The sequence below is a fragment of the Herpailurus yagouaroundi genome, unplaced genomic scaffold (assembly GCF_014898765.1).
Source record: "Herpailurus yagouaroundi ecotype Mexico unplaced genomic scaffold, PumYag 188, whole genome shotgun sequence".
NCBI lineage: Eukaryota > Metazoa > Chordata > Mammalia > Carnivora > Felidae > Herpailurus > Herpailurus yagouaroundi.
The window spans coordinates 7,226,735-7,240,730 of NW_024412419.1; the positions used below are offsets into that span (position 1 = coordinate 7,226,735).

Below are 13,996 nucleotides of genomic sequence, written 5' to 3' on the forward strand. Positions count from 1 at the left end.
CAGAGAAGACAACTGTGCTCTGAGAAGACTAATCTCGTGTGTGTGTTTGTGTGTGTGTGTGTGTGTGTGTCCGCACACATGTGCTGGGGAGGAGGCTGTCCCCCAAGATGGCCTCCCTGACTCAGAGGAGCTTCGTCCACCAGCGGAACCTGAGGCGTGTCTGAGGTGGCCGAAACCAGCTCAGGAGACCTTTCCACACCCCGAGGAAGCCTGGGCCACGCTGACTGTTTGCCCGCAACCTCGGGAGACTCTCCACAGCTAGAGTCTGAGCCGGCCCGAGATCCGGGAGACCTGCCTCAGGAACAGGGAGGGCGATTCTGAGGAAACTGGGAGCACAGAGGGAGCACTTGCTCTGCAGAGATGAGGGAAAACCCCAGGTGGAGGCAGCTGTCACTGGCAGGGGCAGGAGGTGGGTTTGACCCCATGAAAGAGGCAACTGCCAGGCGCTGGGCTAAGTGCTGACCGGGTGTTGCCTTTGAAGATGGGAGCCTGGGAGGGAACTGAGGAAGGTCCTGGCAGACTCTTCTCTACCTCAGACACATCCCTTTCCGGAAGCTCATGTGCTCTCACCCCAACTGAGGCCCAGCTCCGAGTTAATGGGGTCCCCGGGGATTTGTCAGCTCAGGAAACAAGAACTTGGGTAATAAGGGCAACTCTGGTTCTACTGCTCACCAACTGGGTGACCTCAGGCAAGTTACTCCAGGGCGCGGATCCAGGCTTCGTCCTTGCGAAATGGGGCTAGGCCACCTACCTCAAGGGGAAGCTGTAGGAGCCAGAGCAGATGGTCAAAGTGAAGTGTTCTCTCAGACTCCTGAGTCACCAGGGAAATGCAAATCAGGCCCCATGAGATACGTCCACGCATTCGCCAGCTGGCTGAAATGAAAAAGACTGACCTCATCAAGTGCTAACCAGGATGTGGAGCCACTGGAAACCTCATGCATTGCTGGCAGGAGTGGAAAATGGTGCTGCCATTTTGGAAAACAGTTTGGTGGTTTCTTTCTTTCTTTCTTTCTTTCTTTCTTTCTTTCTTTCTTTTTCTTTCTTTCCTTTCCTTCTTTCGTTTTTCTAATGTTTTCAGGTGTAGAATTTAATGATTCATCACTTCTATAAAACACCCACTGCTCATCCCCACCAGTGCCCTCCTTAACGCCCATCACCCACGTAGCCCATCCCCCCCTCCCTTCCAGCAACCCTCAGTTTATTCTCTGTATTTAAGCGTCTCTTATGGTATGAATTTGTCAGTTCCTTAAAAAGCTAAACATCACCTGAACGTCACCAGACAAAAAAGGAAAACATGCCGCATGATTCCATTTATATAAAATTCTAGCAAATGCAAACTCGTCTATAGTGACAGAAAGATCAGTGGCTGCCTGGGGTTGCAGGGGTCTGTGGGGGCCCCGGGGGCCGAGAGGCACAAGGAAATTTTGGTGGTGATGGATTCATGGACATATACTACGTTTGTCAAACTCCTCTAATTGTCTACTCGAACTATATGCGGTTTATTGAATGTCAATTATACCTCCATAAAGCTGTGTAAAAAAAAAGCTTTTTTGGAGGCCATGAAGAGTAGACATTACATTGGAAAAAGAAAACAAAAACAAAATCAAGAAGAGGTGTAGCATCTAGTGCAGTCGTTTAGTAAATGCTGATTAGTTGACACATTTCCTGCACATATGAACCCAGAACAGGCTTCTCACGATGTCCGTTCATCCATTTCTCCTTCTGTGAGCAGGGGGCATGTGGGTGGCTCAGTTGGTGAAGCGTCTGACTCTTGATCTCAGCTCAGGTCGTGATCTCGCAGGTGGTGAGTTCAAGCCCCGCATCAGGCTCCGTGCTGTCAGTGAGGAGCCTGCTTGGGATTCTCTCTCTTTCTCTCTCCCTCTCTCTCTCAAAATAAATAAAATAAATAAACTTGCCTTCGGTGAGTGAACGGAGTAGAGAGAGGGGCTGAGATCCAGGTGCACGAGCCCTGATCCTGTCTTCAGGAGCATCACCCAAGAGGACTGGGGAGCCTGACTCATCATCCCCGAACTCTGTCACCCGCGCTAGGGACACAGCAGATGAATGCCGAGCAGGCACCAGGAAGGTGCCAGGGACGGAGGTGGAAAGTGCTGGGGGTCCCATTCTGCCTGGGACAGGGGAAGGGGGTCAAGTAAGTTTTCACAAAGGAAGTGGTTTCGAGGTGACCTTGAAGGATGAGCCGTTCCTGGGACTGGAAAAAAGGGGAAAGGAACAAAAGAGACACAGCAAAATCCGTGTCCGTCCACGTGGATGGGACTAACAGCAAATCCTCAGCAGCCCCTCCTCAAATGCTGTGGTTCTTCTAGGCCCAGCTGCAGAGAGAGTGACGGTGATGTGGCATCTGAGGTCTGGGCTGCTCACCACCGTGTCTCCCCCTCTGGGAGCCGTCTCTGGGCTGGTGGGGCTTGGAATCCCCGAGAGGAACTCTCAGCTCAGGGGCGCGGTTTCTGAGGTCTCAGGGAGCAGAGTGGCCGTAAGCGGAAGGAGGCACCCAGAAGCTAGGCGGGCCCGGGGCAAGAACCTCTGTCCTGTGTATCATTAGTTTCCTGTGGCTGCGGTAACAAAATCCCTCAAACACGGTTGCTTGAAACACCAGAAGTACTTTCTCCTAGTGCTTTGGAGGCCAGAAGTCTGCAATGAAGCTGGTAGCCGGACTGTGCTCCCTCCAGAACCCCCAGGGGAGAATCCTTCTTTGTCTCTCCCAGCTCCTGGTGGCTCTGGGAGGTCATTGGCTTCTGGCTGTGTCACTCCAATCTCTGTTCCGTCTTCACGTGGCCTTTTTCCTCTTTGTCTCTATGTCTCAGACCTCCTTCTCCTTTCTCTTAGAAGGACACCAGTCACCCCAAAGCCAAGATGACCTTGTCTCAAGACCCTTAACTTAATTACCTTCGCGAAGACCCCATCTCCCGATAAGGTCACGTTCACAGGTCCTGGGGCTTAGGACTTGGACGTATTGGGAGCCACCCCTTAACCTGCTGCACCCTGGATTGAGTGTGAATCCAAGTGTCAACTTACTCTTTCCTCCCTCCATCCTGAACTCCACGGAAGGAAGTCACCTTGCAGGCCACATGTCAGGAAGGAGTCGGACATTGTCTTTTTTTTTTTTTTTTAAGCTTATTTATTTATGAGAGAGAGAGAGCATGAGCTCTGAGGACAGAGAAGGAGGGAGAGAGAGACTCTCCGTGCCATCAGGGAAAAGCCTGACGCGGGGCTCTAACTCCCAAGGGCCTGAACTCATGAACCAGGAGATTGTGAAGGGAGCCAAAACCAAGAGTCGGAGGTTTCTCTGACTGAGCCCCTGGCACCCTGGGACATTGTTTTTTAAAAGTCATCCTGGCTTACACTCCAGACCGTCCAAGGCAGGCCTCTCTCCTTCTTACCCTCTTTATGGCCCCCAGAGTGTTCAAATCCCAGCTTGACCTCTTATCAGACCAGTGACCTCACACAGGGGACCCGAGCTCTCTTGGCCTCAGCAAAAAGGAAGGTGCCTATTTCCTGGGTCTGCTGTGGAAACGAACCAATGGGCCCTTGGGCTAGCTGTGCACCGCCCCCCCCCCCCCCGCGCCCAGCGGGGGTTGGCGACTCTCTCAAGGGGGGCTCCTACCCTCATCTTCCAGGGGCCTTGTTGCCCCTACTTGGTTGCCCACAGTGATATATGTTGTCAGGAGGCCTTCCTCCGTCTCTGTGGTATGCAGGGTCTGCTCCCTGTCTCCGGGGCTCATACCCGGACCTTTCCCCTGCTCGGTTCCACCCCCCTCTGGATGCTGTTTGCTACTGGTGGAAGGTGTGCTGTGGCCAGTGTCCCTGCCTCCCCCCTTTGGCATTCTAGTAGGGACCACAGCAATACCGGCTTGGGCCCTATGTGACCGTTAGTGACCCTGGCACATTTGCGTCCTCCTCACGGTCACTATCTCCTTGGGATTCAGACCTGAGCCCACAAAGGCTGGGCTGGAGGAAATGCTGAACGGCTGTCCCAGACTCTGGCTCAGAATCGCTCCGTTCTCCCCAAAGACGGGTTCTGTGTCAGGCCCAGCCTGCCCGCCTGGCTGGATTCTCCCTCAGGATCCAGGGGGCTCCTCAGTCCCTCTAGTCCCTGAAGTGTGCTCGGAGCATAGCGGGTGTACCCTTTTGCCTGAAGCTAGAACCTGGGGGGCCCCCCACCCCTGGCACACATGGGGCAAAGGGCCTCACAGGGCACCTGGTGCATAGTAGGTGCTCACTAAACACCGACACTCTTTACAGCTTGTGTGTACACACACACACGCACAGAGTAGGTGCTCAATAAGCATTCACTCTTTACCCCTAGTGTGTGCACACACACACACGTAGGCACAGACCTACATGAGGTGTAAGTACCACAAACACGAACCCCTTTCCTCTGCTAGATGCCAGCCACGCATGGAGGCTGAAGGAAGAAGGGGTGGGGAGACAGGAAGTTATGGGGGTTCCGGATGGAAGAAGCAGCTGGGAAAGAAGGAAGCATGGCCAGCGGGGGGCCAGGAGCGCGGTGGAGGCGCTTGGTCACGCCCCGTGCACTCTGCTCAGAGAAAGACAGCCATGGGACTGGAGACCAGGGCAGGGTCCTAGAGGGAAAGTGGCAGGTTTCTGAGCCAGGAGAGATGCTCCCGTCGGGAAGAACCCATCAGAGACACCATCCAGGCCAAGGAAGCATCGAGCAGGGGCTCAGCCCTGCTGGGCCTCCCTGAGGATGAGGACAGGAGGGGCTCCTTCGGAAGGGGTGAGTGCTGGAGGGAAGAAGGAAAGCTGATGATGGATGGTTGCAATAAAAGCCTGAGAAGGCCCCAGAGGAAGGCCTTTGGCACAATTTAGAAGCACAGCTGAGGCAGGGGAGCGGCTCTGGTTTAGAGCCGTGGCCAGGCCAGGAAACGCAGGGGGAGGGGGGGAGGGGCACTGCTTTGGGCGAAGGAGCCTCCCACTCCCTTCCCAGACCCCCCCACCCCCACCTCTACCTGCGTGAGCAGGGAAGCTGTTGGGATTCCAGGACAAAGCCTTCTTGTGCAACGGCTTTTCTTGAATGAATCAGGTGGAAAATAAGAAGGTGTAGGTGGCATAGCGTCGGAGGGCTGGCTTTAGGGTCCCTAGATACGGTTTCATATTTTGGTTCTGCCAGTACCTAGCGAGGTGGCTTTGGACACAGTATTTGACCTTTCTGGCCTCTGGGAGATTAGATGTTGCTTTTTAGTTGTTCTGAATCATCTATAATGTCTAGCATGGCATACGAACCAGACTAATGGATTCACTCCTTCCTTCCTTCCTTCCTTCCTTCCTTCCTTCCTTCCTTCCCTCATCGATCCCCTGTCACATCTGACCAACTCACTCCAATGTCCACCGTCCTACCAACTCCCCACATTGACGCTTTAAATCCCTGAAGCTGGACCTGCCTGGAACCCATTGTCCCACAGTCACCCTGTTCCCTGGTCACATCACCACCTACGGCTTCCAGAATGCACCCTGGTCTTGTGAGCATCTGTAGGTACAGCCCCTGTCTGGAAGGCGCCCACTCCAGCCTTCCTCCCCTCCCCAGGCAGAGCCTATTTGGCCCCTTCTTGGCTCTTGAAGCCCCTACACTGGGGCCTCTATTGACAGTTACCAGGACTGGCCTGCCTCCCCCTGTAGCCTGGGGGCTCCCAGAAGGACCGAGCTTTGGTTCCTGGCTTCTTTTTTCTATCCCCAGCCCCTGAAACAGTGCCTGACACAGAGTGGGGGCTGAGAAAAAATGTTCGAGGCCTGAAGGAAAAAAGAAACTATGCCACAAGGCGTGTGTTAGGGGTTGAACTGTATCCCCCGCCCCCCCAAAAAAAGATATGTTAAAGTTTGTTATGAGCTGAATTGTGCCCCAAAATGTGCATGTTGGAGCCCTAATCCCAGCACCACAGAAGGCGACTGTCTTTGGAGACAGGGATGATTTAAGGGATGATTCAATTCAAATGAGGCCTTAGGGTGTGTCTGAATCCAATCGACTGGTGTCCTTCTAAGAGATAAGGACACACAAGAGTGACCCACTGGGAAGGGAAAGGGTGTGCCAAGGAAAGACCATGTGAGGACACGGGCCCTATGCCAATCTGACTGGTGTCCTTGTATGAACAGGAAATTTGGGCAGGGACACGCACTCAGGGAGAACACCATGTGAGGGTGAAGAGTGGGACTTGAACTTCCAGCCTCCGGACATGGGAGACAACACAGGTCTGTTGTTTTGGGCCCCTCACCCCCGTTTGTGGTACCAGGAAACGGATACAGTGTGGATATGAAAGGTAGCTACTCTGTCACCAGTTTATCAAAGCAAGAGGTTTTCTGCCTATGGCAGCACAGAGCTGTGGTGTCAATGCCAAATTTTTGGAGACAGCTCCCAGGGACCTCCTCTGCCTCCCTCCTGGCTCTTATCAACCATGGCCTCCTCTTGTGCGCGTGCACGCGCGCGCGTGCACACACACACACACACACACACACACACGTGGGTGCCTCATTGCTCAGTGCTGCCCCCAGCTGGCGAGCCCCAGAACCAACTCTGCCAGCCGATGGGCTCAGCAAATCCGGTTTGCGCACCGCTGAGTTATCTGCCCGAGGTTTGGGCTGGCTCCCTGAAATCCCGGGAAATCTCCAGGAAACCTGGACCCCAGCCACACCCAGCCCTCAGCAGGTCCCGAGGGCCCCCGGATGCCACATTTGTGAACCTTCCTGGTATTTCCCAACTCGCCCATCCACAGCTGGCTTCCATTCTTTACCTTTGCGGTTACCTGTCCAATTACACACCTGTTCACACTCAGCTCCCAGTAAGGAGAGAGTGAGGGGAGAGGAGAGGACCGAGCCCAGGCCTCCAGGAAGCTGAGGGAGAGGAGCCGGCTGGGGGCGAGGGTGAGCTCCCTGCTCTGTGCACGGGTAGCTGGGAAGCACCATCCCCACTAGGCCCGCCCCCGGCAAGCAGGGCCAGGAGCAGAAGCAGACCCCGGAGGGAAGCAGGCATCTCAGCGATTTCCGGACCGGGCTCCGTGACCTTCAGTGAGCGCCCAGATCACCTGGGGGCTCGTTAACGTGCAGATTGTGATGCCGAAGGCCGGGGTAGGGCCCAGACGCTGCAAGGCTGACCAGCAATGTGGTTGCCCGAGCTGCTGGTCTGGGGACGACACTCTGAGCTCTTCGGTGCCCGCCCGGGGCTGGGGTTTCGCTGCCTCCCTCCTGAGTGGGCACCCAGGCCTACGCTTGATCACCTTGGCTGACGGAGAGCCAGGACCCGCAGGGCAGGCTGCTCTGCCTTGGGACACCTCTGTCCACTCTTCCCAATCGCGAATGCCTCCCTACAGCTTTGTGGGCTGCCCTCGGTGTCCTGTCGGGGCCCTCGCAGCATGTGAGCTTTTCCCACATCAGCCCTTCTCGCCCCAGGCTCGCCCTTACCAGGTTTTCTGGAGCCGGGCTTGTCAGCAGGGGTGGGGCTCAGGCAGTCTCCACACTTTGAACCCCCCACCTGCCTAGCAAGCAGGGGTCTTGCCCTTTCCCGGTGGTGCTCGCGTCCATGACCCCATCATCCCCCGGGGTCCCTCAGAGTATAGGCACCCTCCAGGAATCCCTGTACTGGGAGAAAGTGGAGGGCCTCAGTCTGTATTCAGCTCTGTGGCTCCTCCACACTAGGACCTGCTGTCCCTCCCTGAGCCCTTGGTCACGGTCGAGGTCAAACCCACCCTGCCTGCCCCGCCTGTGTGTTTCACAGGGCAAACAGCTAATGGTGTATCTGCATCATCGACACCGGCACTGACAGATGTCCCCGTTCCGGGGGGGGGGGGGTGGGGGTTTCCAGCTGAGGAAACCTGACCGCTGCCCCCACTGGGCCCCAGGAACTTCTCAGGGGCCGCAGGGGCTGTGCCCCGAGAAAGCGGTTAGCTCAAAGTACCAGTGCACAGGCAGGCAGGAAAGAGGATGGAGAAAGGAGAGGAGAGGAGGGGAGGGGAGGAGGGGCAGAGAGAGGGAGAGAGAGAGTCCCAAGCAGGCTCCATGCTGATAGTGCAGAGCCCCATGTGGGACTCGAACCCACGAACCGTGAGATCATGACCTGAGCCAAAGTCGGACGCTTAACCGACTGAACCACCCAGGCGCCCCTACGTGTAATTCCTGTAAAATGGGCTCATTCACTGCCTCTTCTAGGTGCCTTTCTCAGCTGCACACATTGTCCGCTCCTCCCTGTGATCTCATATATGTGTAGCTGCTGAAATCCTATACAACCTGTAGGAACTGTTCCGCTTCCTCCAGGAAGCTCTCTTTGATAACCTCAACCGGAAGAGGTTTTCACTCCTGCCTTTGCCACATGTGACATCTGTACACGGAGTGTCAGGAAGCACGTTTTGGCTCAGGCTCTGGGGGAAAATGTGGATCAAGGGTGTAAGCCGTTTTCTTTTATTTTTAAAGTGTATTTATTTATTTTGAGAACGAGCAGGTGAGGGGCAGAGGGGGTGGGAGGACAGAGGACCGTCTGACTTGGAAAGTCAGAGACTTTCCAAATGCTGCCTCTGCCTTGTTCTTTCTCACCCCCCGGGGACATAATGAAAAGGCTGATTCCCAAAGCCAGTTAATTTGCTCTGTGTCCAGAGAAAAGTAAGAAACCGTGGCGACCAGTTCTCAGCATCTCCTGAATCAGTCAAATGAGAAATAGACGGGGAGCAGCCACCTGGGGGGGGGGGCAGCAGAATCTCCAAGAAGACGACCACCACGAAGTTGGTGCGGTGGGAGGCGGAGGTCAAGCCTCCCACCTGGGCCCCAGGCTGCCCCACGTCGTGGGTCTCTCTGGGACAGACAGAAAGACAGGACGTCTGCACGCTGCCCCCAGAGGGTGGCATTCCACACCCATTCCCTCATTTCACTTGGAAGTGGCCCCAGGAAGTATTATTATTGTCTCCATATCACAGATGAGGAAACTGAGGCCCAACTGTTTACCCGTGGCCAAGGCGCAGCCTCCTGCGGAGAGGTGGAGCCAGGTCCCCCAAACGTGCCTTTTCCATTGTGACCCCATTTAACGTTCTTCAGCCGGACGCGGGCCAAGGCTTAAAGCCCTTCACTCAGTGGCTCTCCTTGGACATCCTGTGTCCTTCCGGTAGCCCCTGTGACCTCGGACGGGCCACGCGGCTCATATCCCTTTTGGCCTGTAGATGCCAGCTTGGTTCAATAATCTTTAACTTACCTCCCAAGAACGTTGTGTCTTTAGGACCTCGTCAGAATTCCTCGGGGCCAGGGATGGTGTCAGGCCCCCTGGACGGGAGAGAAGGGGACCGCAGAGGGAGGGACGGGATTTGGACAGGAGCCCAGGCTGGTACACGAGGGGCGGGGACTTGAACCCAGGCACGTGCCATCTGGCTGGCTTTCTCTCCCCTGCCAACTCAAAAGCAGGGGGGAATCCCAGAAGCCGGCTCACAGCTGCAGGTAACGTAAAAACAACCGAGGTTTGAGGTGCAGCACATTATCCGCGGACTCATCAATGCAAAGAAACCGTGCTTTGCCACCCGACTTCGTCGAGTCCAGGGTATCTGCATGATACAGAGGGTCCCGGGTGGGCCTGGGATTCACGTGGGAGCAGAGGGGTGAGCGGGCCACTAAGTCCCCGGTCAGCGTGACCGCCTGCCCGCACCCTCTCTGGCCACTGAGGTGCGGCGTCCACGTTGAGTCCCCAGCTGCCCTTGAGCCCCCACGTTGAGCCCCCAGCCTCCACCGGCTGTTCTTAGGAAAGGCTAATTTTGCCCCCAGCATCTCAGGTGTGACTGCAAGAGGCAAAACCGGGGACTCGGTGATTTACCGGCCAGATGCTTAAGGCAACAGGTGTTCCCAGCTGTAAGCAGCAGCTACCCTACACCTGGGTACTTTGCAAAAGGGGTGGCTCAGTCGGTTAAGCGTCTGACTTCGGCTCAGGTCACGATCTCGCGGTTCGTGTGCGGAGCCTGCCTGGAATTCCCTCCCTCTCCCTCTCTCTCTCTCTCTCTCTGCCCCTCCCCCACTCATGCTCTCGCTCTCAAAATAAATAAACTCTAAAAAAAAAGAAGCGTGCTCACTTATCGGCTTTAGGATGGAATTTCACGAATGACGTTTAGCGTTTGTTTAGCACCAACGGTCATTACCTCCATGTTAGGGTTGTGAGTCTAGGAGGACTGACTGACTCTTGTCCTAGGGCTTTCTTTCCATCAACAGGGCTCTGACAGCAGGGAGCAAGACTTCCAAAGTACTTGGATTGGATGTGATTTTCAATAACCCTATTTGCTGCTCATAAATACAACGTGTAGGAGGATGAGATCAGTCCCAAATATTAGATTATAAATTCTACTCTCTTCTGCTGTGTTAACTTCTCCATATCCTGGTAAGAGCCTGTCAGGGGTTCAGCCCTAGATAGCATTCCTAGTAGAGGCAGGAGCCAGGAGGCTTATTCTCTCAATCGCTAGAATTTTAGTAAAGTCTCAAAGATAAATAAGTAAACAAATAAATAAGTCCTTTCCTTTCCCTAAATTTTCTCAGTGTTCTCCCACCGACCAGACTCTGTTAGCTTTATTTTGCATTCATTCACTTATGGTTAAAAGACTCTGTCCTGTTCTGGGGCATTCCCAGTCCAGTTGGGGGTCGGGGCCATGGCACATGCCTAAGCATAACAGACATCCATGCCGTGATAGCAAAAGCACAATGACAATGGAAGGCAGAAGGAGATCTGGGAGCACGGAACAGAGACACCTAATCCACGCTGGGTTTATCAGGGAAGGCTTCCTGGAGGCAGTGGCATCTGAGTTAGAGGAGAGGTAGGTGAAGGAAAGGAAAGAAGTCCAGGCAGCAGAGTAAGGCTGGAGACCTGAGAACACTGTGTACTCGAAGAACTTGTTTGGTGAGATGGCCCTTAAGGCACACAGTGACAGTGGGGCCACTTGAACTTTAACCATCAGCCAGGAGTCCTGGGGCTCCAGGAACCACCGGGAAATTTTCAGCAGGGGAGATATTCTCATGTTACCTCTTACTTCCTCCAGGTATGAGTCACAGCTGTTATTAAACAATTACTGGCATAGTTTGATAGTTAACGTTTCCCCTGGGCAAATAGGACTATAATCTCCACGAGAGCAGAGACTGATTCTCTAGACGCACGGTTCTCTAGACCTAGAACAGTGCCCGGTCATAGTGGATGCCTAGAAAATGGGGAGAGGCAGTGACAAGATCTGTGAGCCATTTGAGACAAATCACCGTGGCAGTAAATTCAGGAAAGCCAGAAGGTATGTCTGGCGGGGGCAGGGGAGGACCAGTTAGAGTGTCATCGCTGGGTGACAAAAGCAAGTGGTCTGAAGGCGGTGGCCAGGGTGGGAGGGAGGGGACGCAGAGCTGAGAAAAGCCGAGGGGGTAAGTCAGGAGGAGTAGAGAATCCCTCTAATGGGGTTCGAGGCCCAGGCCCGACTCTCAGTTCTTCTGAGTTGGTCTGGGGTGGTGCAGGGGGGGGCGGTGATTCTCAAAAGGCCCTGGAGGGGACCCTCGTGTGCAGCCAAGATGGAAAACCAGTGGAGGGGGAGCAGGGAGGTTCTGACTCCAAGCCTTCTGGCTTTGGGAGAGAGAACCCAGGAGGGAAGAGAATGTTCAGAAGAGTCAGCATCGATAAGGAGGTCATAAGAAATATTAATCCGATTTGAGGTACATGAATTAAGAAAGAAAGATGCCAACTGGTACTTGCTTAAGGAATAACGGTGAGGTCCACAGGAAACAACTGGACGTTTATTCTGGTCAGGAGTTGGAGAACACAAGGCACCGATCTCTTGCTTCTCAATGAGAATGATTCTGTGCGACGGGGGTCGGCGGGGGGGCCCTTTGGAAATTCTGTCGGCGAGGCGCTTTGTTTTCGGGCTGGACACCGGGTGATGTGAAAGGCGGGTGGCGGGAGTGTGGGCTTGCGGGATATCGCAGAGCGAGCCACTTAGCAGGTGCTGAGGGTGGAAAGCCAGCCTTCCCTCTGTCGTCTCTGCTTCCGGGTTTCTGCTCCGCACCACGGCCGCATGTACTCACTTTGTTTCACAGCACATTTCTTAATGGGCCCTGGCAGCACTGAGGCAGCCTTCGTATTCCATTTGTTCCTTGGATAATGAGCTTAGCCTCCGAGCCACCGGAGAAAGCCCTGATGCTTATTACACACACCGCCATGGGCCGTCTGCTCCCTGAAACCTCCAGTCAGACGTGGCACTAAAACGATCTGAGCCCCTCGCACCCAGGCAAGGGGCCCTTGGTGACTGACAGAAATCCATTTTTATCTTGGTCAGAAAGGCCTTTGGTCAGCAAAGTTCATTTTGTTTGCACAGTGGAGTGGAACACATCTGAGCTCCTCTGGGGGAGCCCCAGGGAGCACTTCCTGGGGGCTCCCAGACATTGGACTCGTCGGCTGTAATTAAGCTCAGTGGTGTCCAGGTTCACTGCTTGCACACAGGGCACAATCTGCCTTATTGTTTCCCTGCCTTCCCGCTCAGAGACAACGGTGAGGATGGGGCCGTTGTGAATTCTAACGAAGCCTCAAGGAGTCATTTTGGGCTCGACGCATTCGGTCTGGCGCGGGCAGAACCCCCACAGCCGGGATGATTCTGTCTGGCTCCCCCACCCCCCCAACAAAGGTCTGGACACCAAGGCTGTTATTTTCCATCTGGAGTCCTGGGAATTGGGTTGTTATTGCCGAAGACAAAAGAATGGGTTTCTACAATGATCACCGGGGAGAACAATGGACCAGAGAGAAACCCTAGACGGTTCCAGAAAGGTAGGCAGTGGGTATCCCGGCAGCGTGTAATCTGAATGCGAAACGTCTCTGCCAACTACTTGGGAACCTCTTGGGGTGGGTGGAGCATCCCTGAGCACATCTCTGCCAGGCATTCAGTCGACCTGGGAGGGCAGGAAGGACCACGTAGCCTTCAGGATTGGGGAGAAAAAGCCCTTATCCTTCAGGGGTCTCCGTGACACCGAATCAGTGAGGATGTCTAGCCACAAACTTCCAGAATAAAGTCAGTCCAGTTCAAATAAAATTGTTGAGGACCTACTGGTGCCGGGTGGGGGTGGGTGGTGGGGACAGAGAAGCGTGCCCTCGGTCGTGCAGTCACTGACACCAACAGTCCTAGACTGAGCTCTGGCTGCATACCAGTCGTTGCACTGGTCCAAAGACGGACGACGTGGTTCCTGCCCGCCAGGTACCCTCCTATCGGGGCAGGTAGACAGAGCTCCCAGACAGAGCCACAGAGTGAGGGACACCGTCCCAGCCGTTGTGAGAGAGACACCAGAAAATGTGTGAAAGAAACCCAAAAGACATGGGAATTGCTTCTCGGTGAAGAAACCAGGCTGGAGAGAGGAGGAGTCTGGATTTGAACCAGGCACTTGACCAAGCTTCTCTTCTCCGTCCGGTCAGCGGTGGCAAGAGGTGATACGTTCACGGCATCCGCCACGTGCTGGGAGCTGTTTCAAGAGCTTTACGCACATTAGTTCGTTTAGTCCCCACAACAGCCCTTTGAAGATTTCGCTATTATTATTCCTATGTTACAGATGAGGGATCTGAGGCACCAAGAAGTTTACTAACCTCCCCCGAGACTACCGCGCTCATAAGCGACCGAGCCGGGATTTGGTCCTAGGAAGACTGGCTTCGGACAACATCGGTATAGTTCCGTAGATTTCTTTCTGGTTGAACAAGCCTACCCATAAAAGGTGTTTCTCTAGTACTTTGTTTGATTTCGTCGATACTAATTCACGCTATAAAAAGTGACACAGCCTTACGGAAAATGTGACCAAAGGGTCCCCCACCGTGCCAGCCCCCCAGGGTGCGTCACGTGGCGTTGGCCAGCGGGGGCTAGAACCCGGCCTGCCTTCCCCTCACCACGCTCTGTGCCGCTGGGCTGTCCAGAGGGGCGTCCTTCCCTAACTCACGCAAAAGGATCTTAGGGGCTGTCTGGGGCCATGACGGAAGGAAAATGAAACCTGCAGAAGGGATCGGCTA

At 54.6% G+C, this 13,996-nt stretch overlaps 2 long non-coding RNA genes across 2 annotated transcripts; both read left to right on the forward strand.

Annotated features, from left to right (window-relative positions):
* The first annotated feature begins 4,545 nt into the window (after positions 1–4,545).
* LOC121044075 (uncharacterized) lies at positions 4,546–9,898 on the forward strand. The gene is made up of 3 exons (XR_005797102.1): positions 4,546–4,759; positions 6,130–6,225; positions 8,617–9,898. It is a non-coding gene; the product is annotated as an uncharacterized LOC121044075 (long non-coding RNA).
* A 1,213-nt stretch (positions 9,899–11,111) lies between these two features.
* On the forward strand, positions 11,112–13,721 carry LOC121044552 (uncharacterized). The gene is made up of 3 exons (XR_005797350.1): positions 11,112–11,261; positions 12,495–12,775; positions 13,549–13,721. It is a non-coding gene; the product is annotated as an uncharacterized LOC121044552 (long non-coding RNA).
* The last annotated feature ends 275 nt before the right edge of the window (positions 13,722–13,996 follow it).